The sequence below is a fragment of the Vombatus ursinus genome, unplaced genomic scaffold (assembly GCF_900497805.2).
Source record: "Vombatus ursinus unplaced genomic scaffold, bare-nosed wombat genome assembly UNPS02014832.1, whole genome shotgun sequence".
Classification (NCBI taxonomy): Eukaryota; Metazoa; Chordata; class Mammalia; order Diprotodontia; family Vombatidae; genus Vombatus; species Vombatus ursinus.
Window position 1 is genome coordinate 59,549,298 of NW_020954610.1, and position 21,363 is coordinate 59,570,660.

General features: G+C 38.7%; 2 protein-coding genes across 2 annotated transcripts in view; one reads left to right on the forward strand and one right to left on the reverse strand.

Annotated features, from left to right (window-relative positions):
* The window catches only part of CUNH16orf96 (chromosome unknown C16orf96 homolog), a 96,358-nt gene extending 77,343 nt beyond the window's left edge, over positions 1-19,015 (reverse strand). Inside the window, exon 1 of the mRNA XM_027839009.1 lies at positions 18,921-19,015. The gene's annotated coding sequence lies outside the window, so the exon portion shown is untranslated. The remainder of the gene's footprint in view (positions 1-18,920) is intronic.
* Positions 19,016-19,217: 202 nt separating this feature from the next.
* Positions 19,218-21,363, forward strand: part of CDIP1 (cell death inducing p53 target 1) — a 48,967-nt gene continuing 46,821 nt past the window's right edge. The window contains exon 1 of the mRNA XM_027839717.1: positions 19,218-19,341. The gene's annotated coding sequence lies outside the window, so the exon portion shown is untranslated. The remainder of the gene's footprint in view (positions 19,342-21,363) is intronic.

The following is a 21,363-nucleotide window of genomic DNA, read 5'->3' on the forward strand; positions in this document are numbered from 1 at the left end:
TTTATAGCAGCTCTCTTTATGGTAGCAAAGAACTGGAAATTGTAAGGATGCCATCAATTAGGGAATGGCTAAACAAGTCCTGGTATATGATTGTGATAGAATACTACTGTGCTATAAGCAGTGATGAGCTTGTTAATTTTAGAAAAAAGATGGAAAGACTTGCATGAAATAGTGAAGAATGAAGTGAGCAGAACCAAGAGAATGTTGTATACAGTAGCAGCAAGATTGTTTTAAGAACAACTTTGAGCAACTAAGTCATTTTGAGTATTATAAATGTCCAAATTAACTACAAAGGACCTATGAAGGAAGATGCTATCTGCCTCCAGAGAAAGAACTGATAAATAGAAGTATGTATAACATGATTTTATACATATGTGTGTGTGTGTGTATATGACCCGCACACATATTTGTGTCCAATGTTAGCCATCTCTAAGGTGGGGAGGGAGGGAGGGAAAATATAAAAAGTACACAGCAGAGAATAAAAGAAAATGTAGAAGGAAGCATAGAAAGCAGAGCAGCTTTGAAAACGACAAGTAATACTTATATAGTTTTTTTTAAAAAAAAAACCAAACAGTGTGAAATGTAAATTCATGGTTTTATAGTGAATCCTCTTTTTAGGTTGTGCTGCGTACATGGAAATGTTCTCTTACTCTCTTCCTTTTTTGTACTTATGTATTTAAGTTGAAAATGAATTAAAAAAAAATTTTAAGTTAAGAAATAGGCTGGAAACATGAGCAAACAACAAAAAAAGAACTTGAGCATAGAAAGTTACTACGGTGACAGGAAAGATCAAAACACAACAGAAGACAATAATGTCAAAACAGTTACATTCAAAGCCTCAAAGAAAAAGTATGAATTGGTCTCAGACCCAACAAGAATTCCTGGAAGAACTCAAAAAGGATTTTCAAAAGTAAATAAAAGAGGTAAAGGAAAAATTAGGAAAAGAAATGACAGTGATGCAGGAAAAGCATGAAAAAAAGAGTCAACACTTTGGTAAAGGAGGCACAAAAAATACTGATGAAAATAATATCTTAAAAAACACAATAAGCCAAGTGGTAAAAGAGGCACAGAAATCCAATTAATAGAATTCCTTAAAAAGCAGAATTGGCTAAATGAAAAAAACATACAAAAATTTACTGGCGAGAAGAGCTCATTTAAAAGCAGAATTAACCAAATGGAAAAAGAGGTACAAAAATTAAGCTGTGAGAAAAAAGAATGCACTAGGAGAAGAGAGAAGGGAACAGAATGGGATAAATTATCTCACATAAAAGAGATGCGAAAGAGCTTTTACAGTGAAGTGGAATATGAGGAGTAGGGGTAGCAGGCAATGCTTAAACCTTACTCTCATTAGAACTGAGTATAGTAATCTATCTTGCCCTACAAGGAAGTAAGAGAGGAAGAGGATAAGAAATGACAGGGGGTTGATAGAAGGGAGGGTGAATTGGGTACAGTCATCAGAAACAAAATACTTTTGAAAAGGGGCAGGAAGGGCAGCGAGGTGGCACAGTGGATAAAGCACCGGCCCTGAAGTCAGGAGGACCTGAGTTCAAATCCAGCCTCAGACCAAACACTTGACACTTACTAAGCTGTGTGACCCCGGACAAGTCACTTAACCCCAACTGCCTAAAAACAAAAACAAAAAAAAAAGAAAAAGAAAAGAAAGAAAAAAAGGGACAGGGGGAAAGGAGAGAGAGAGAAGGATAAAAAGAGGTAAAAAATAGGTAAAAAAAATAATCAGCAGGAATAGATCAACATCTCATACCATATACTAAGATAAGCTCAAAATGGGTATATGATTTAGACATAAAAGGGGATACCAAAAGCAAAAGGAATAGCTTACCTGTCAGATCTAAGGATAAGAGAAAAATTTATGACAAACCAAGAGATAGAGAGCATTACAGGATATAAAGTGGATAATTTTGATTACATTAAATTTAAAAGGTTTTGCATAAATAAAACCAATGCAAACAAAATTAGAAGGAAAGCAGAAAAATGAGGGGAAATTTTAATGACAAATTTCTCTGATAAAGACCTCATTTCTCAAATATATAGAGAACTGAGTCAAATTTATAAGAATACAAGTCATTCCCCAATTGATAAATGGTCAAAGGATATGAACAGGCAATTTTCAGATGAAAAAAATCAAAGCTACCCATAATCATATGAAAAGATGCTCTAAATCATTACTAATTACGGAAATGTAAATTAAAACAATTCTGAGGTACCAATACATATCTATCAGATTGGCTAATATGACAGAAAAGGAAAATGAGAAATGTTGGAGAGGATGTGGGAAAACTGGGACACTAATGCATTGTTGATAGAGTTGTGAACTCATCCAATTTCTGAAAAAATAATCTAGAACTGTGCCCAAAGGGCTATAAAACTGCATACCCTTTGACTCAGCAATACCACTATTAGATCTGTATCCCAAAGAGATTAAAAAAAAAAACCTAACAAAAAGGAAAAGGACCTAAATGTACAAAAATACAGCAGATCTTTTTGTGGTGGCAAAGAATTGGAAATTGAGGGGACGCACATCAAGCGGGGAATGTCTGAACAAGCTGTGGTATTGGTTGTCGTCCTTTGTTCTCGAAGAGGACCAAAATGACATCACTACGTTAGAATCAAGTTACAGTGTGTCTGACTGTGGCTGATCAGACCAACTCAAGCTTGGAATACTCTACCACAGGTCAGGCACAAATATTCCATGTGAACATCTGGGGTGGATTCTCCAAATCTGCACATCTGGCATTTCTTTTGAACTATTCCAATTCTACTTTGCTTATAGAACACAGCACCTTCTCTGATAAGGGCATGCCACGCTGGGCAGTCCTGTGCCAGTGTTTCCTATGTCACAATTCCAAAATTCTTAAGAGAGACCTTGCGAGAGTCTGTGTGTTGCTTATTCTGACCACCATGTGAGCACTTACCTTACATGACTTCTCCATAAAATAGTCTTTTAGGCAAGTGTACATTTGGCATTTGAACAACGTGGCCAGCCTATCATAGCTGTATATTTGTGGTATGTGATTATGATGGAATACTACTGTATAATAAGAAATGATGAGCAGGATGCTTTCAGAAAAACCTGGAAAGACTTCCATGAATTGATGGAAAATGAAGTGAGCAGAACCAGGAGAACATTGTACCCAATGATAACAATATTGTATGATGATCAATTGTGAATGACTTAGCTATTCTCAGTAATACAAAAATCCAAGATGTTTTGAAGGACTCATGATGAAAAATGCTATCCACATCCAGAGAAAGAACTGATGGAGTCTGAATGAAGAATGAAGCATATCTTTTTCTAACTTTTTCTTTTTTTTTGCCTGTGTTTTCTTTCATAACATGAGTAATATGAAAATATGCTTTGTGTTGCTTTCCTTCTCAAGGAGGGAAGGAAGGAAGGGAGGGAGGGATAGAATTTGGAACTCAAAATTTTGAAAAACAAATGTTAAAAATTGTTTTTGCATGTACTGAAAAAAATTTAAAAAAGAAAGAAATCATTTAGTTCAATCATCCATTTCTTTGCCTCCAAAATAAGGGAGTTATTTTATTTTAGAGGCTAAGGGCATTTAAGTGATTTGTCCAAGGTTATTCAATAATAGCAAACTGCAAAATCAAGAATCAAAAACCTAGGTCCTTGGAAAGTGCTGTCTTGTGCAGGGATTATACTCATCCTGTTCAGACAAAGGCGCAGGACTACAAGCAATGTTTAGAAGTCAGAGAAGATAGGTTTCAGTCATGTCCCGCTCTTTGTGACCCCTTTCAGGGTTTTCATGGCAAACATACTGGAGTGGTTTGCCATTTCCTTCTCCAGTTCATTTTACAGATGAGGAAACTGAGGTAAACAGAGTTAAATGATTTGCCCAGGGTCACACAGCTAGTAAGTGTCTGAGGCTCAATTTGAACTCAGGTCTTCCTGACTCCAGGCACAGTAGTCTATCTACTGTACTACCTAGCCGCCCTACATTTGGGATTATTCAAAAGTAGAATGGGCTGCCTTTCAGTGGTTCCTATTCTCCTCAGATAAATGGTCAAAGGATATTAATGGAGAGTTTTCAGAGAAATTTAAACTATTAACAATCATATAAAAATGTTTTAAATCACTAATAGAGAAATGCAAATGAACACAACTCTGAGGTTCTACTTCACACCCATCAGACTGGCAAAGACAGCAAATGAGGAATGTTGGAGGAGCTGCATGAAAACTGGCACATTAATGCACTGTTGGTGGAGTTGTGAATCAGTCCAGCCACTCTGGAAAGCAGTTTGGAACTATATCCAGAAAACAAACAAATTGTGTATACTCTCTGACCTAGCTATGCCACTACTAGGCCTACACCCCAAAGAAATCAAAGAAAGAGGAAACAATCTATGTGTACAAAAACATTTGAAACGACTCTTTTCACAGTGGTCAAAAATTGGAAACTAAGAGAAGCATCCCCCTATTGGGGAATGGCCAAATTGTGGTAAAAGAATATAATGGGATATCATCATTCCGTAAGAAATAATGAAATGGACAGTTTCATAGGAACTGGGAAGACCTTTATCAATTGATGCAGAGTAAAGTAAATAGAATTAGAACAATTTTTACAATGCTAACATTATAGAGAAAAACAACTTTGAAAAATTTTATATCTTTGATAAATGCAACGATAAACCACGAATGCAGAAGACTAAAGACATGACACAGAGACACACATTTTTGGATGTGGCTAATGGGGGAATTTGTTTTGCCAGACTATGTAGATATGTGTTGAGGTTTGGGGGTTTTTTTTTCCTCTTATTTGGGGAGGGAGATAGTGGTATGTCAGATTTTTAAAAATATTTATTACTTGAAAAATAAAATAAAAAAACAAATAGAGGAGAAAAAAGAGATATCATGACTCCCCTCACCCTATTTTCCACTCCAACACAGGAAGTATTAAAACAAAATATGGACAATCACTTGATGGAAATATTATAGAAGGGATGATTGGTAAGCACAGATTGGACTAGATACTCTTTGAATTTCCTTCAATATCATATTCTGTGAAATCATTTCCATTACATTTTGGGAAATTTTAAAATTTAAATGTGAATGTTGTTGCAACTGATGTTCTAGAAATGTGAATGCTTCAGATGAAATACTACAGGAACATTCTGAGTCAGGAGAAGAGGGCTATTTCTCCATATGGCTCGCCTGCTCTGTTCCTTCCTGATCCCTCCTCCATGCTGAAGATACCCAACAAATCTCTCAGATTTATGCAATTTTGCCAATCAAAGCATTGTGTGTGCAAAATTCCTTGTTATTCCTTCTATTTGTTAACTCCCATTTTAGACAGCAGAGAAGAAAACTAAACAGTTCTGTTTAAACTCCTTTTTTTAATGTTAGTTGAGTTATAGTGCTCATTCTAGTAGAACATGTAGGTGGTGAGAGACGCAGAGGATTTAGAAAAGACATTAGCTTCTGTTAGTTTATGCTTAGTTTACACCTTTGGCAATATATCCCTAATTATCACTGCTCCTATTCAGGAGAATAGGCATCAATTTCTTTTCCAAAAGAGAAAAATTAAGGAGGAGGGATTTTACAAAAGAAAAGGAGGGTAGTAGATTTTGCTAAATCAAAACACTAGGGAAAAACCCTGAGGATTAAAGATATCCTTCTACATGCAGTTAAAAAGGCTTCTCAACTCAGAATACAACATACTTGATCAATCTAGCTCACTTCTATACCAATACTGCTGAACTTTTCCTCCCCATCACCTCCAAAATTTAATTCCATTTACCTCCCCTTCTATATCCTCTTCCACATTTCCTTAGACAGAATTTAAGTATTTAAAAAAGATATCAAGTAAGAGATGTGGTCCAATTTAAACTAGTCTAGAAGGGCTTGTAAGATTAAGAGTTTGAGATCCAGAACCCATCTTTGAAACTTTAACATTTATTTTTAATGTTAAGGAGACTGTCAGTCAGTTAAAAAGCATTTATTAAGTGCTTACTACATATACACCAAGCATTGGGCTAAGCATTAGGAATATAAAGGCAAAAAACAAAACAAAACAAAACAAAAAAAAGCAAAAACTCCAAAAATCCAAACCCCAATTTTTTTCTCCAAGGCTTGTACATTATAATAGAGTAAATAACATACAAATATTTAGATACATATAAGCTACATACAAGGTAATTTGAAAAAAGAAGGCATTAACACTTGGGGAAATCAGGAGAATCCCCGAGCAGAATGTTAGGTCTGAGCTCAGTTCTGAAGAGAACCAGGGAGGCTGAGGTGAGGAGGGAGAACATTCCAGGACAAAAGACAAAGATATCTGAGTTAGAGGAACTACAAGTAAGCCAGTATCTCTGGATCACTGAATTCATGGAGGAGAGTGAAGTATAAGCAGTCTAGAAAGGTGGGAAATAAAGGCAGGGAAATTAACCAGTCCTATTTGCCATAGTTTTACCAGCAGATGGCATTGGCAGTAAAGCCCAAGGAATAGCTGCTGCTTTTTACACATTGGGATTGCTCTATTATTACCTGGGATGCAATTAACATATCAACAAATTTTCAGAAAATTATGGGCTTGATATTTTAAAAGCTAACATGTGGGCCCCCTGGGTTGATAACCTAGCTAGAAGTGAGGAAGTCACAGGAGCTCTGAGGCATATAACTGGTAAGGGCATCAAGATGGGCTTGTGTTCTTTTTGTTTGCTATATTAAGGATTACCAGAAGAGAGGATGTTAGAATTCAGATTTAAGGAAAATCATACTTAGCACATATGCAATTCAATTGCCATCTATTAAGTCTACTCTGTGCAAGGAATTGTGTTACGCATTGGAAGGTCTAAAGACAATAACAAGATCTTCCCTTAAGAAATTTATATGGTGGGGCTGGGGTATTGATGGAGACAGAACTTGAAGTCAGACACATCCATGGTAATTTGAAGAGGAGAGAATTAATAACTTGAATGGGTGGGGAGAGGGTGTATCTGGGAATACATCTGCAGAAGGTGGTGTCTAGGTTCAACCTTGAATGAAAATCAAAACTTTGAAGGGCAGAGGAGGAAGGGCATTCCATCTGTCAGGGACAGCTTGTATAAATGCACAGGAGAGGATGTAATCTTAACCACAGGAAACAAACCAGAAGATATGTGAAATAAGGATGGAAAGATAAGTTGGAGCCAGATTGTGGAGGACCTTAAAAGTGAGGGTGAATTTATATTTATTCTAAGAGAAATCAGAGACAAAACTATAACTAGGCTAGGGTGATCAACATTTTTTCCTAAGGCGATGAGATTTAGAGGGAACTGAAAGCACTTGTACTCCTTCAGCAAACAGAAATAATTGAGCTTAATGTGTCCCTAGCAAGAATAATTAAAATGGAAGCCAACTAGATAGTTCATTTTTCTCCTATCTCCCTCTAGGGGCAGCACCCCATTCGAGCACCTCTCTTACCAGGCAGGGCACATACTACTACTTCTTCAGTGGTGGCCTCCCCAGAAGCAACAATCTCAATTCATTTAGGGGTCTCTGTGCAGTATCCTGCAGTCTCTTCATCAATGTTGCTTTGTGTCTAAGGTCCAAGGTCACCCTTAGAGGTTAGTCTGAGTAGAAAAGAGGGTAGTGGAAGTCCTAGGATGGGGATAAATTAAAACAGGTTGCAGATTCCCTTATTGGAAGGAGGGAGAAATGGGAAGTGGAAAATTGTTTAAAGTCCATTGTACCTACAGATCCTAAATTGCTCCTCCACTGATACGTAAGCTTGTGTTCTCTTTAACTCCTTCTACTTTGCAGGAGAAATACAAGTATTAAATTTTTACACCTCTAAATTTCCCATCCCAGGACAAAATGTTAAGTGGTCCCCTATTATATTATCCTATATTCAAGGATGACCCTGATGTCACTAACCTGAATGCAGCTGGTGCCTTCATCAGAAACAGGAAAGTTTGGAAGAAGGGTGGGTTTATGATAAATTACATTTTTGATCTGTCAAGTTTGAGTTGTCGGTTTCCGCTTTCGGGTGCCAAGATGGCGGAGTAAAAAGGTAGTTGCTCTCACCCTCCCCTATCAACCTCTGAAAACCCAGAAAATATCACCCCAGAAAAAACCCTAGGAACAGCTGGACCAGAAGAAAGATGGGGTGCAGCAGTACAGTAGCCCAGGTAGCTAGAGGGATTAACAGGAAAGGCCCCTCTTCCCCTGGGGGAAGGGGAGTACTACGAAACAGGAGTCGCCCAGCCAGCTAGTAGAAAGACCCACTTTAGCACACCAGGAGGAGATTCTGGTGCCTCAGCATTCTATAGCAAATGGGTCTCCCAGTGCCTCAGCAAAAATAAGGGAAGCAGCATTACAAAGGGCCCCAGGCGGATAAGCACCCAGCAGCATTGTCTGAAAGGAGCTGAAGGAAGCAATCTAGAGGTGCCAAAAAGTAAAAGCCTTGTTGATTCCAGCCCAACACCAGGTAAGCTGTCAGAACCCTACAGCCTCCAACTGTCAACCAGAAAGAGATCCCGAAGCCCAGGTGGTTGAGCAGGCAAATACCAACAGCGGGACCTCCAAGTGCCTCAGTGAGGGTGGGGGAATTGGTGGAAACCAGCTCAGAAAACCACCAGGTGCCTCGGCATTCTACAACAAAGGAGTCTACCAGTGCCTCAACAGAACTAAGGGAGACAGCACCGCAAGGGGCCCCAGGGAGATAAACACCCGGCAGCATTCATCTAAAAGGAGTTGAACAAAGCTAAAGGAAAGGAAAAGCAGGCAACCTAGATTTACCTGAAAGTCCCAGCCTTGCTGATTCCTGCCCAACACCAGATAAGCTGCCGGAACCCTACAGCCTCCAACTGCCAACATAAGAGGTCCCAGCTCCTAAAGACAGTGACCAAGACCTAGGCTCCCAACACAAGAAGCTTGGGTCAGTGCCCTCTGCTCCCCAGCTGGAGAGCTTAATGTCTGTAAAGGCCAGGGAATAAAGAAACACCATGAGTAAAAAGAAATGTACAACAGATTCTTATTATGAGAAGAGTGAAGATCAAGACAGAAATTCTGAAGAGGACAACACTGTCATCAAACCCACATCTGCAACACCAAAAGGGAATATGAACTGGTCTGAAGCCCAAAAAGCCTTCTTAGAAGAGCTCAAGAAGGATTTTAAAGGTCAAATGAGAGAGGTAGAGGAGTTCTTTAAAAGTACAGTTGGCCAATTGGGAAAAAAAGTACACTGAAGAAAATAAATCCCTTAAAAATACAATTGACCAACTGGAGAAGAAAGTACTAAATCTAACAGAAAAAAACAATATGTTAAAAATCAGAATTGAACAAATGGAAACTAATGACTCTGTGAGAGAGCAAGAATCAGTCAAATGGAAACAAAAAAATGAAAAAATAGATGAAAATGTAAAATACCTCATGGGTAAAACAGCTGACCTGGAAAATCAATCCAGGAGAGACAATTTAAAAATTATAGGCCTACCTGGAAGTCATGATGAAAAAAAGAGAGTGGACAATATCCTTCAGGAAATCATAAAGGAAAACTGCCCTGAAGTCCTAGAACCTGAAGGTAAAATAACTATAGAAAGAATCCATCGCTCCCCGCTTGAAAGAGATCCCAAATTGAAAACGCCAAGGAATATAATAGCTAAATTCCAAAATTACCAGATTAAAGAGAAATTACTGCAAGTAGCTAGAAAGAAACAATTTAAATATCATGGAACCACAGTCAGAATTACACAAGACCTTGCAGCCTCTACATTAAAAGACCGTAGGGCATGGAACATGATATTCCGTAAGGCAAAGGAGCTTGGAATGCAGCCAAGGATTAACTACCCAGCGAAAATGAGCGTGATTTTTCAGGGAAGGAGATGGATATTCAACGAAATAGTGGACTTCCAAATGTTCCTGATAAAAAGACCAGAGCTCAACAAAAAATTTGATCTTCAAGTACAAGATTCAAGAGAGATATAAAAAGGTAAATGGGACAGAAAGATACAATATGTTGTTAATAAGGGCAAAATGTTTACATCCCTACAAGGGAAGATGACACTTGCAACTCTTGAGAATTGTATGGTTATTATACCATGTTGAAGGAGTATACATAAAGGAGGTGGATATAAGTTGACTTTGATGTAATGATTAAAAAAAAATTTTAATCAAGTGGGTTAAATGGATCCAAGTAAGTGGATTAGTCTGAGCTAAGAAAATGTACTGAGAAAGAAGGAGGCAGACAAGGGTAAATTACATTACAGGAAAAGACACAAAAATCTATTACAGCAAAGGTAAAGAAAGGAGGGGGATGAGCATTGTTTGAACCTTACTCTCATCAGATTTGGCTCAAGAAGGGAATAACATAATCAGTTAGGTATAGAAATCTAACTTGCACTATAGGTAATAGGAGGGGAACAGGGAAAGAAAAGGGAGGGTGGATAGAAAGGAGGGAAGAAGCAATAAGGGTAAAGGGGAAGAAAAGGGAAAGGGATAATAGAAGGGACGTGGGACCATAGGAGGCGGTGGCCAAAAACAAAACACAAGTGAGGGGGGTAAAGGAGAAAGGAGAAAGAAAAGCATAAACGGGGGGGAAAAAGGATGGAGAAAAAGACACAGATAGTAATCATAACTGTAAATGTAAATGGGATGAACTCTCCCATAAAACGGAAGCGTATAGCAGATTGGATTAAAAACCATAATCCTACAATATGGTGTTTACAGGAAACGCATTTGAAAAAGAGTGATACATACAGGGTAAAGGTAAAAGGCTGGAGCAAAATATATTATGCTTCAGCTGAAGTAAAAAAAGCAGGGGTAGCAATCCTGATCTCAGACAAAGCAAAAGCAAAAATAGATCTTATCAAAAGAGATAAGGAAGGAAACTACATCTTGCTAAAAGGCACCACAGATAATGAAGTAATATCATTACTAAACATATATGTACCAAATGATATAGCATCCTAATTCTTAGAGGAGAAGTTCAGGGAGTTACAGGAAGAAATAGATGGCAAAACTATACTAGTGGGGGACCTCAACCTCCCCCTCTCTGAACTAGATAAATCTAACCGCAAAATAAACAAGAAAGAAGTTCTTGTTTTCTATGAGATGAATAGAACATTAGAAAAGTTAGGTATGATAGACCTGTGGAGAAAACTGAATGGGGGTAAAAAAGGAATATACTTTTTTCTCAGTGGTACATGGCACATACACAAAAATTGACCATGTACTAGGCATAAAAACCTCACAATCCAATGCAGAAAGGCAGAAATAGTAAATGCATCCTTTTCAGATCATGATGCAATAAAAATTATATGTAATAAAGGGCCATGGAAAGATAGACTAAAAAATAATTGGAAACTAAATAATCTAATCCCAAAAAATGATTGGGTCAAACAACAAATCATAGAAACAATCAATAATTTCATTCAAGAGAATGACAATAATGAGACAACATACCAAAACTTATGGGATGCGGCAAAAGCAGTTCTTAGGGGAAGTTTTATATCTCTAAATGCTTACATAAATAAAATAGAAAAAGAGGAGATCAACAAATTGGGCATACAACTAAAAAAAACTAGAAAAAGAACAAATTAAAAATCCTCAATTAAACACCAAATTAGAAATATTGAAAACCAAAGGAAAAATTAATAAAATTGAAATTAAGAAAACTATTGAACTAATAAATAAAACTAAGAGCTGGTTTTATGAAAAAACCAATAAAATAGATAAACCTTTGGTTAATCTAATTAAAAAAAAAGAAAGAAGAAAACCAAATTACTAGTATCAAGAATGAAAAGGGTGAAGCTACCCCCAAGGAAGAAGAAATTAAAACAACAATTAGGAATTATTTTGCCCAAATATATGCCAACAAATTTGACAATCTTAGTGAAATGGATATATATTTACAAAAATATAAATTGCCCAGATTAACAGAAGAGGAAGTAAAATACTTAAATAACCCCATCTCAGAAAAAGAAATTGAACAAGTCATTGATGAACTCCCTAGGAAAAAATCTCCAGGGCCAGATGGATTTACATGCGAATTCTATCAAACATTTAAAAAACAATTAATTCCAATACTATATAAACTATTAGGTAAAATAGGTAAAGAAGGAATCTTACCAAATTCTTTTTATGATACAAATATGGTGCTGATACCTAAACCAGGAAGAGTCAAAACAGAGAAAGAAAATTATAGACCAATTTCTCTAATGAATATAGATGCAAAAATTTTAAACAAAATATTAGCAAATAGATTACAGTAACTTATCACACGAATAATACATTATGACCAGGTAGATTTATACCAGGAATGCAGGGCTGGTTCAATATAAGGAAAACTCTCAGCATAATCCATCATATCAACACCAAAACTAACAGAAACCACATGATCATCTCAATAGATGCAGAAAAAGCTTTCAACAAAATACAACACCCATTCCTATTAAAAACACTAGAGAGCATAGGTATAAATGGAGTCTTCCTTAAAATAATAAATAGCAACTATCTAAAACCTTCAGCAAGCATCATATGTAATGGGGACAAGCTAGAAGCATTTCCAATAAGATCGGGGGTGAAACAAGGATGTCCATTATCACCACTGCTATTCAACATCGTACTGGAAACGTTAGCTTTAGCAATAAGAGAAGAAAAAGACATTGAAGGCATTAGAATAGGCAAAGAAGAAACAAAACTATCACTCTTTGCAGATGACATGATGTTATACTTAAAGAATCCCACAGAATCAAGTAAAAAGTACTTGAAATAATAAACAACTTCAGCAAAGTTGCAGGCTATAAAATAAACTCACATAAATCATCGGCATTTCTATATATTACCAACAAAGCCCAACAGCAAGAGATAGAAAGAGAAATTCCATTTAAACTTATTGTAGACATTATAAAATATTTAGGAGTCTACCTCCCGAAACAAACCCAGGAACTCTATGAACACAATTAAAAAACACTTTTCACACAAATAAAATCAGATCTAAATAATTGGAAAAACATCAGTTGCTCATGGGTAGGCCGGGCTAATATAATAAAAATGACAATTCTTCCTAAGCAAATTTACTTATTCAGTGCCATAACAAACAAACTACCAACAAATTATTTTATAGTTAGAAAAAATAATAACAAGATTCATTTGGAAGAACAAAAGGTCCAGAATATCAAGAGAACTAATGAAAAGAAATGCAGGGGAAGGTGGCCTAGCGATTCCAGATCTTAAATTGTATTATAAAGCAGCAATCATCAAAACTGCTTGGTACTGGCTAAGAAATAGAGTGGTGGATCAGTGGAATAGGTTAAGTATGCAAGACACAGTCGTCAATGACTATAGTAATATATTATTTGATAAACCCAAAGACCCCAGCTTCTGGGATAAGAACCCGCTCTTTGAAAAAAACTGCTGGGAAAAATGGAAAAGAGTATGGCAGAAACTAGGCATAGACCAAAATCTCATACCATATACCAAAATAAAGTCAAAATGGGTACATGATTTAGATATAAAGGCTGATACTATAAGCAAACTGAGAGAGCAAGGAATAGTTTACCTGTCAGATCTATGGAGAAGAGAAGAATTCATGACCAAACAGGAGATAGAGAACATTACAAAAAGCAAAACAGATAATTTTGATTACATTAAATTGAAAAGTTTTTGCACAAACAAAGCCAATGCAACTAAGATTAGAAAGAAGGTAGAAAATTGGGAAAGAATTTTTACAACCAGTCTCTCTGATAAGGGCTTCATTTCTAAAATATATAGAGAATTAAGTCAAATTTATAAGAATAAAAGCCATTCCCCAATTGATAAGCGGTCAAAGGATATGAACAGACAGTTCTCAGATGAAGAAATTAAAGCCATCTATGGTCATATGAAAAAATGCTCTAAATCACTATTGACTAGAGAAATGCAAATCAAAACAACTCTGAGGTACCACATCACACCCATCAGAATGGCCAACATGACAAAACAGGAAAATGATAAATATTGGAGATGTGGGAAAATTTGAACACTAATGCATTGTTGGTGGAGTTGTGAAATGATACAACCATTTTGGAGGGCAATTTGGAACTATGCCCAAAGGGCTATAAAAATGTGTATACCCTTTGACCCAGCAATAGCACTTCTAGGGCTATATCCCAAAGAGATCACACAAATGGGAAAAGGACCTACATGTACAAAAATATTCATAGCAGTTCTTTTTGTGGTGGCAAAGAACTGTTAATTGAGAGGATGCTCATCCATTGGGGAATGGCTGAGCAAGTTGTGGTATATGAATGTGATGGAATACTATTGTGCTATAAGAAATGATGAACAGGCTGACTTCAGAAAAACCTGAAAAGACTTATATGGTCTGATGCTGAGTGAAGTGAGCAGAACCAAGACAACGTTGTACACGATAACAGCCACATTGTGTGATGACTAATATTGATAAACTTAACCCTTCCTGGCAACACAAGGATCTAAGACATCTCCAGAGGCCTTGTGATGGAAAATACTATCCACACCCAAAGAAATAACTATGGAAGCCAAATTGTTATTTTTTTTTCTCTTCTGTTGAGTTTTGTCTCCTCTTTCTGATGGTTCCTATTTATTTTAATTTCTACTTACAACATCACTAATGTGAAAATATGTTTAATATGAATGTAAATGTATAGCCTATATCAGATTGTGTGCCATCTTGGGGAGGATGGTGGGGAGGAAGGGGGAGAAAAATTTTAAACTCAAAAGCATATGGAAGTGATTATTGATACATCAAAAAAATTAATAAAAAGAAAAGATGAAGTAACTTTTCCAAGGTCACACAGGGTAATAAAAATCAGATGCAGAATTTGAACCAAGGACTTCTGAATTCAGATTCAGTATTCTTTACATGGTCTCACCATTCTAGGCTGTGAATAAAAAGAAAAGAAAAGAAAAGAAAAATAAAAAGTTCCTCCTCCTACCCTACTACAACATATGTGACAAGTTGTTTCTGTTTCTGCCTGGAGACCTCCAAAGACTGGGAACCCAATATCTCTTGAAGGAGCCCATTTCATTTTTGGACAGATCTAATTATTAAGAAATTGTTGCTGATATCAACTCTGAATTTGTTTTTTTTTCAACTTTCATATATTGCTCTGATTACCTTCAGATAAAGTATTGGCTTCCTCGTAAAAAAAAAAAAAAGTTTGAGTTGTCCACAGGACAGTCAGGTATAGCAGGAAGGATTGAAATTTGGGCTGAATATATAGATTTTTAAGTCATCTGAATAGAAATGGTAATTGAATCCCTGGGAGTGGATGAGATAGCTTATGGAGGGAGAGAGTACTTGATAGAGAAAGAAAATAAGAAGGCCCAGGACAGAGCCTTGGGGGAAAACTGACAAATTAGGACAGAGGATTGATCCAGCAAAGAGTCTAAGGAAGAGTAGTGGTTTGGTAATTTTCTTTTTTTTTTTTAGTAGCATTTTATTTTCTCCAATTATGTGTAAAGACAAATTTTAACTTTTTAAAATTTTAAGTTCCTAATTTCCTCTCTCTTTCCCTTCCCTTCCCCCTCCCTAAGATGGTAAGCAATTTGATATGTTACATATGTGCAATCATGTAAAACATTTCTATATTGCTCATGTTGTGAAAGAAGAAACAGACCAAAAGAAAAAAAAAACACAAAAAAGTGAAAATAATATACTTGGATCTGCATTCAGACTTCATTAGCTGTTTCTCTGAATGTGGACAGAATTTTTCATCATGAGTTCTTTGAAATTGCCTTGGATCATTACATTGCTGAGAACAGGTAAGTCATGCACAGTTCTTCATCGTATAGTGTTGTTGTTATTGTGCACAATGTTCTCCTGGTTCTGCTCACTTCACTTTGCTGACACGTAAGTCTTTCCAGGTTTTTTTTGAAAGCATACTGCTCATCATTTCTTATCGCACAGTGGTATTCCATCACAATCATATACCACATGTTCAGCCATTCCCCAAATATTGGGCATCCCCCCAATTTCCAATTCTTTGCCACCACAAAAGGAGTTTCTGTAAATATTTTTGTACAAGTAGGTCCTTCCTTCCACCCCTTTTTTAATCTCTTTGGGATATAGACCTAGTAATGGTATTGCTAGATCAAAGGGTATGCACAGCTTGATTGTCCCTTGGGCACAGTTCCAAACTGCTCTCCACAATGGTAGAATCAGCTCACACCTCCACCAAAACAAATTAGTGCCCCAATTTTCCCACATTCCCTCCAACATTTATCATTTTCCTTTTCTGTCATATTAGCCAATCTGACAGGTATGCGGGGTTGTTTTAATTTGCATTTCTCTAATCAATAGTGATTTAGAGCATTTTTTCATGATTATAGTTTTGATTTCTTCAACTGAAAACTGCCTGTTTCTATCATTTGACCATGGCAACTTTCTAGGGACATTGAGGCTCAACTCTAAGAGGAATGGGGTGTGTTTTGGGATGATACAGCAAATTCTAGGTAATTTCTTAGTCCTCCCTCCACTACATTTCCCATCCTGTAAGTGATGGTAGTGTTGGTTACTGCATTTTAAAAGCTCTCTCTCTCTTTCTCTTTTCCCCCCGCTAGAATGCACAGAAGTTCCATGAGGGTTTGGAGAGGGATGAGGATCCTTCCCCACCCTGGCAGCATGGTATCTGGTAATACATGGTAGCACCCACATGGCCTGCTAGGCTAGCTTAAGCCTAGTCTTTGGGCTTGTGGCTGTCTGTTCTGCTTAGTGTTACTTTTGTGAGTATAGGTGTCTGAATGGCAGTCATTCAGATGAATAAGTCCAGCGTTGGAGACAGCTTAGAGGGCTTGAGAGAGGTGGGGAAATGCTGGATCCTTCATTTGGAGCTTATGGGCAGCAGGAGGAGTATATTGCAACTACATCCTTCTTGGAGAAGATGTGGTCAGCAGAAAGATGAGCCCAAGTCCTGGGATGGCTTACCACAGGACAAGGACCCAAAGGGAATTGTCTGGACCATGCAGTGCCAAGGAGAAGATGAAATGCAGATTTAGTAATCTCAAAATCTCTCATCATCTTATATTTTAAACTAGCAACCTCTCAGGAGAATATAAGAGTAATAAGTTGTCAATTTGAGCCTGTAGATCTCTTATTTTGTTATGCATTCTTTTGTGTGGGAGAAAAAATAGTTGCTCTATTCCTAATTTAATTGTACATTGAGTATCTTTCAACTTTTCTCTTTTGGGAGACCCTAGATGTGTCAATACCTAAGCATAAAGTAATTTTTTTTCTTGGAACTGGGTGGGGCATAAAAAACCAGAAAGAATGAGAATAAGAACCCTTTCTTTGGTGGCCAGACTTACTAAGATTGAGTATATGGTCCGTGCTCTTGTGAGTCCAGAGCTGAAAGGAGGCCCCTTGGTAGAGAGGGAGAGGACTAGTGCCTACCTCACAGTGGTAATCTGTTGTGCTGTTATAAACTCGGCACAGAGTCAACTGTGTCAAAGTTGTAGAGAAATCAAGGAGGATGAGAACAGAGAAAAGATCATCAGATGTAGTAGTAGGCAATGGTTAGGAAATTTTGCATGAGATTCGGCATAATATGGGTAGGAAGCCATATTGCAAAAAAGCTAAGAAATGCCTTAGGGGAAGTCATTTTGATACCATGGAAGGTATATATTTAACTTCTTTAGGTTTGCATTTCCTCATCTGTAAAATGAGAGGGTCGGCCTAAATGACTTCTAAGGTTCCTTCCAATCTTAATATGATATTGTGATCCTAAATAGTTAGTGTGTTATAGTAGACAACAGGGTGGTGGAATAAAGCTAAATCCTTCCAATGAATAAAGACAAACAGTTACCCTGCAAGATTAAATGTTATATATATATCCCTGAACACTTGTTGTGCTCAGGACCTGAAATGCCCTCATACATAAACCTATTTTGAAAATTATGCAAAAGGTAGAAAATTAGAGGAAAGAATAATACTTTATTTTTGTATATCCCTTTAAATTTTTTTCCTCTAAGTATTACCATTTCCTTGCCCCTATTAGAATATGAGTTCTTTGAGAGCAAGGACAGTTTTTTGCCTTTCTTTTTCTACCCAGTGTTTAGGGAAAACTACTACTTGGCACATGGTTGGCATGGAGTAAGTCAACAAATGTTTATCAAGCGCCTACTGTTTGCCAGGCACTGTGCTAAAGGTAGAAATACAAATGGAATGCCAATCCCTGCCCTTAAGGAACTTACATTCTAAGAAGGAAAGACAACACTCAAAGGAGAGCTGAAAAGAGGAACGTGAGGGAGTACAGATGAGGCAGCTTAGCAGAGAAAGTCCAGAGTCAGTCCTCAACCCTGGAGAGTGATGAAGACATGGTTAGTCTGGGTGCTTTCCTTAAAAATCAGTAAAACTCACTATGTATATGCATTTATATGTGTATATATATGTAAAATGAAAAGGCCTTTAATTAATCAACAAGCATTTATTAAGTACCACATGCCAAGCACTATCTTAGAAAGTAGAACTATATACTAATTCTAATGTAATTCCATTATCTCAATTCATTTTCACAACAACTCTCTTAAGATATACGAAGGGCCCTATCATTCCCATTTTGCAGATTAGGTGACTGGGGCATGAAGAACCCAAGTGATTTCGAAAGATCCAGATAGTAACAGCTGGGACTGAGAGCCCGGGCTCCTGCCTACCCTCCAGTTGTTTGGGGGCTGGGAGGTAAGCGTGCTATTCTTATCCTGAGGCTGAAGTGGTACCCACGGGGCCCGCCTACGCCGTCGCCTGCATACCAGGACGCTCCAGCAGAGCGGGACCACGAGCCCCGCCCTCTGGATCAGTTGCTAGGGTTGTTTTGGCCGCTGCCTGCCCTCCTCCTCCCGGGACTACCCCTTGCTTGTCGCTGCGGGTTAGGCTAGGCTGTAGCATCACTCGCTAGGCTCTATGATGCACCTACACTACCCTGCAACCAAACCCGTAACTTACCCGACTTACGCGCCACCCCCGATCACTCGGGGAGGGCGGGGGAGGGCTTCTCAAATACCTAGCCGCAGCGGAGGCCGAAAGATCCACCTTTCCAGCTCAGCCTCCAGAGTCACAAGGCCGAAGCCCTCCGCGGGAGGGCTGGCCGCACTACCGAACACATCACGTGCTGCGAGCTCGGCGCACGCCTCCTCCTCCTCCCCCCCATCCCCCTCTGTCCTCGAGCTCCAGAGCTGACCTCATGGCCCCTCCCCCTTGCAGTGACGTAGAAAGCCTCGCCTCTTTCCTTTTCTCCGGCTAACCAGCTACTGACCCAAGGAGGCGACAGTCGTCGCTGACCGTGGACGCTGCGGTTTGGTCTTGTCCTCCTCGCCGCTTCCCTTTTCTCGGGGAGGGGGGTGTCGCAGGGACTCGGCCAGCCCCGGTAGGTAGCGCCCCGGCCGGCGGTGGGTTGCTTCGGCCAGCGCTCGGGGGGCCTTCCCCCTCCCCCTCCCCCCGCCCCAGGGGACGCTCGCCCGCCTGGGCTGGCGGTCCCGCTGTCCGCGTCTGGGAGCGTAACAAGTAGTGGGGGAGGGGGCGCGCCTCGTTCTCGTGGCGCTTTGCAGCTCGCGTCGCTTCGTTCCTCCCGCGGCAGGGTCCTGGGCAGGACTGCGGAGCCTGGGATTTGAGGCTCCCGGGAAAGCGGGGCTGTCCATCGATCCTTGCCCGGGGACCCTTCGCTCTGCCCCCATGGCCCCACCGCCTGGGCGGCTCTGGGGATCGAGGACTCGTTGGTATTTGTGTTAAGGCTTTATCCCGAGTGTCCGTGGCTGCTGCTGTTCCCATTTTTCAGCTCAAGAGGAGACAGGAGAGGTGTCGCTGTTTGTAGGAGGCAGGGTGGTGGATATAAGGGGGGCGAGGTTAGAGTGATTTCGTCGTGGTGGTGTAGAAGTCCCCCCACCAAACTGGGAGTTAGGAGACCCGGGTTCTAGTTCTGGCTGCCAGTCAATAGCAGTGTGACCTTGAACAAGTGTCTTCCCCTCTCTGGGCACATTTGCCTGTAGTGACATCACTGGCTTGCCCCCCAAGTGGGACCTGGGGCTTGTGCATCTTTAAATAAAGGGTTTGAATTAGAGGATTTCTGAGCACCTTCTATCTCCAAAATCCGATGATTCTATTCAACAAAAAACGTTTATCAAGTGGAAGGCGCTGTGCCAGGTGCTGGGAATACAAAGATGAAAAATGCCAAAGTGCCCCCTTCAAGAAGCTTACATTCTCTTGGGAATGAACAAATGAATGAACCGACCTTATATGAGGTAGAATGTAATGGGAGTAAATTAGAAATCCAAAGTGTTCTTGAAAAGTTTGAGGAAGGAGAGCTGGGGAGAGAGAGTAGGCAGAGATGGGGAAGTAGCACTTGACCTGGCCTTAGAGGGATATAAAAAAATAATGAAGTGAATGTATCACAGACATGGAAGAGCCTGAGTGAATGAATGCTCCTTAAAGTGCTATAATGCAACTCTTTGGTGATGATTCTGATTTATCCAGACTTACTTTTGATGTCCAATTTGAATCCTTCCTTCAGGGGCAGAGGTAGCATGGGAAGGCTTATAAGTAAGTATATGAAGTGGGGGGAATTAGGGTTCATTTTAGCTGAGGTTTGCAGAAAACTTTCCTGTTATTATTTGAAGAAAGTTAAAAGAAAGTTTTAGTTCTAGTTAAGGTTGAGAACAATAAATATCTTTACAAGCTGAAAAAAAAATGTGTTGCTTCAAATAGTTTTACTTGTATTTATGTAGTACATTATAATTTTCAGCATTTTTTCACATACTCAAAATACCTTTTCTTCTTTCAAGTTCTTGCCAGCCAATTATAACTTTTGGATTCCTTTGTCAGTCATATCCACTAACCTTTAAGTACTCATTTTTTTCAGTGACTTTGGCATCTGGCTTTACACTCTTCCATTTCTAACCTATTCTTTGCTATCAACTGCCACTTTAGTATTCATATTATTGATGCAACAAATACACTGGCTTCTTCCTTCCTCAGTCATTTCACTTCCCATGACCTTCCTCTCTGTTCTATCTTGGGTCATATCTTAGACTTCACTATCACTTAGAACTGTTACTTTCAAACTTGTGAACACCGACATTCCCTTTCTGACTAGTTTCCCACATATTTCTACCTCTAATTGCTGTTGCATTCCTTCTGTACCTGTTTTTCTCCCTTTCTTTGATTTTTATTCCTTAACTCTCCCTATTCTTAATCTGTTACCTTTGCTCTTTTTGTTTCCCTTTTTCTGAATCTATAGTTCACTACTTCAGCAATATACTCTTTTCCACACTTGAATCCCTTGCCCTTTCTAAGTCTTGATCATTCATTCCCTGCTCCATCCTGCCTTCTCTTTTCTTTAATAATGCTACCCTCCATTCCAGGAAGAGGTCTTCCTGCTTTTCTGTTGTCCTCC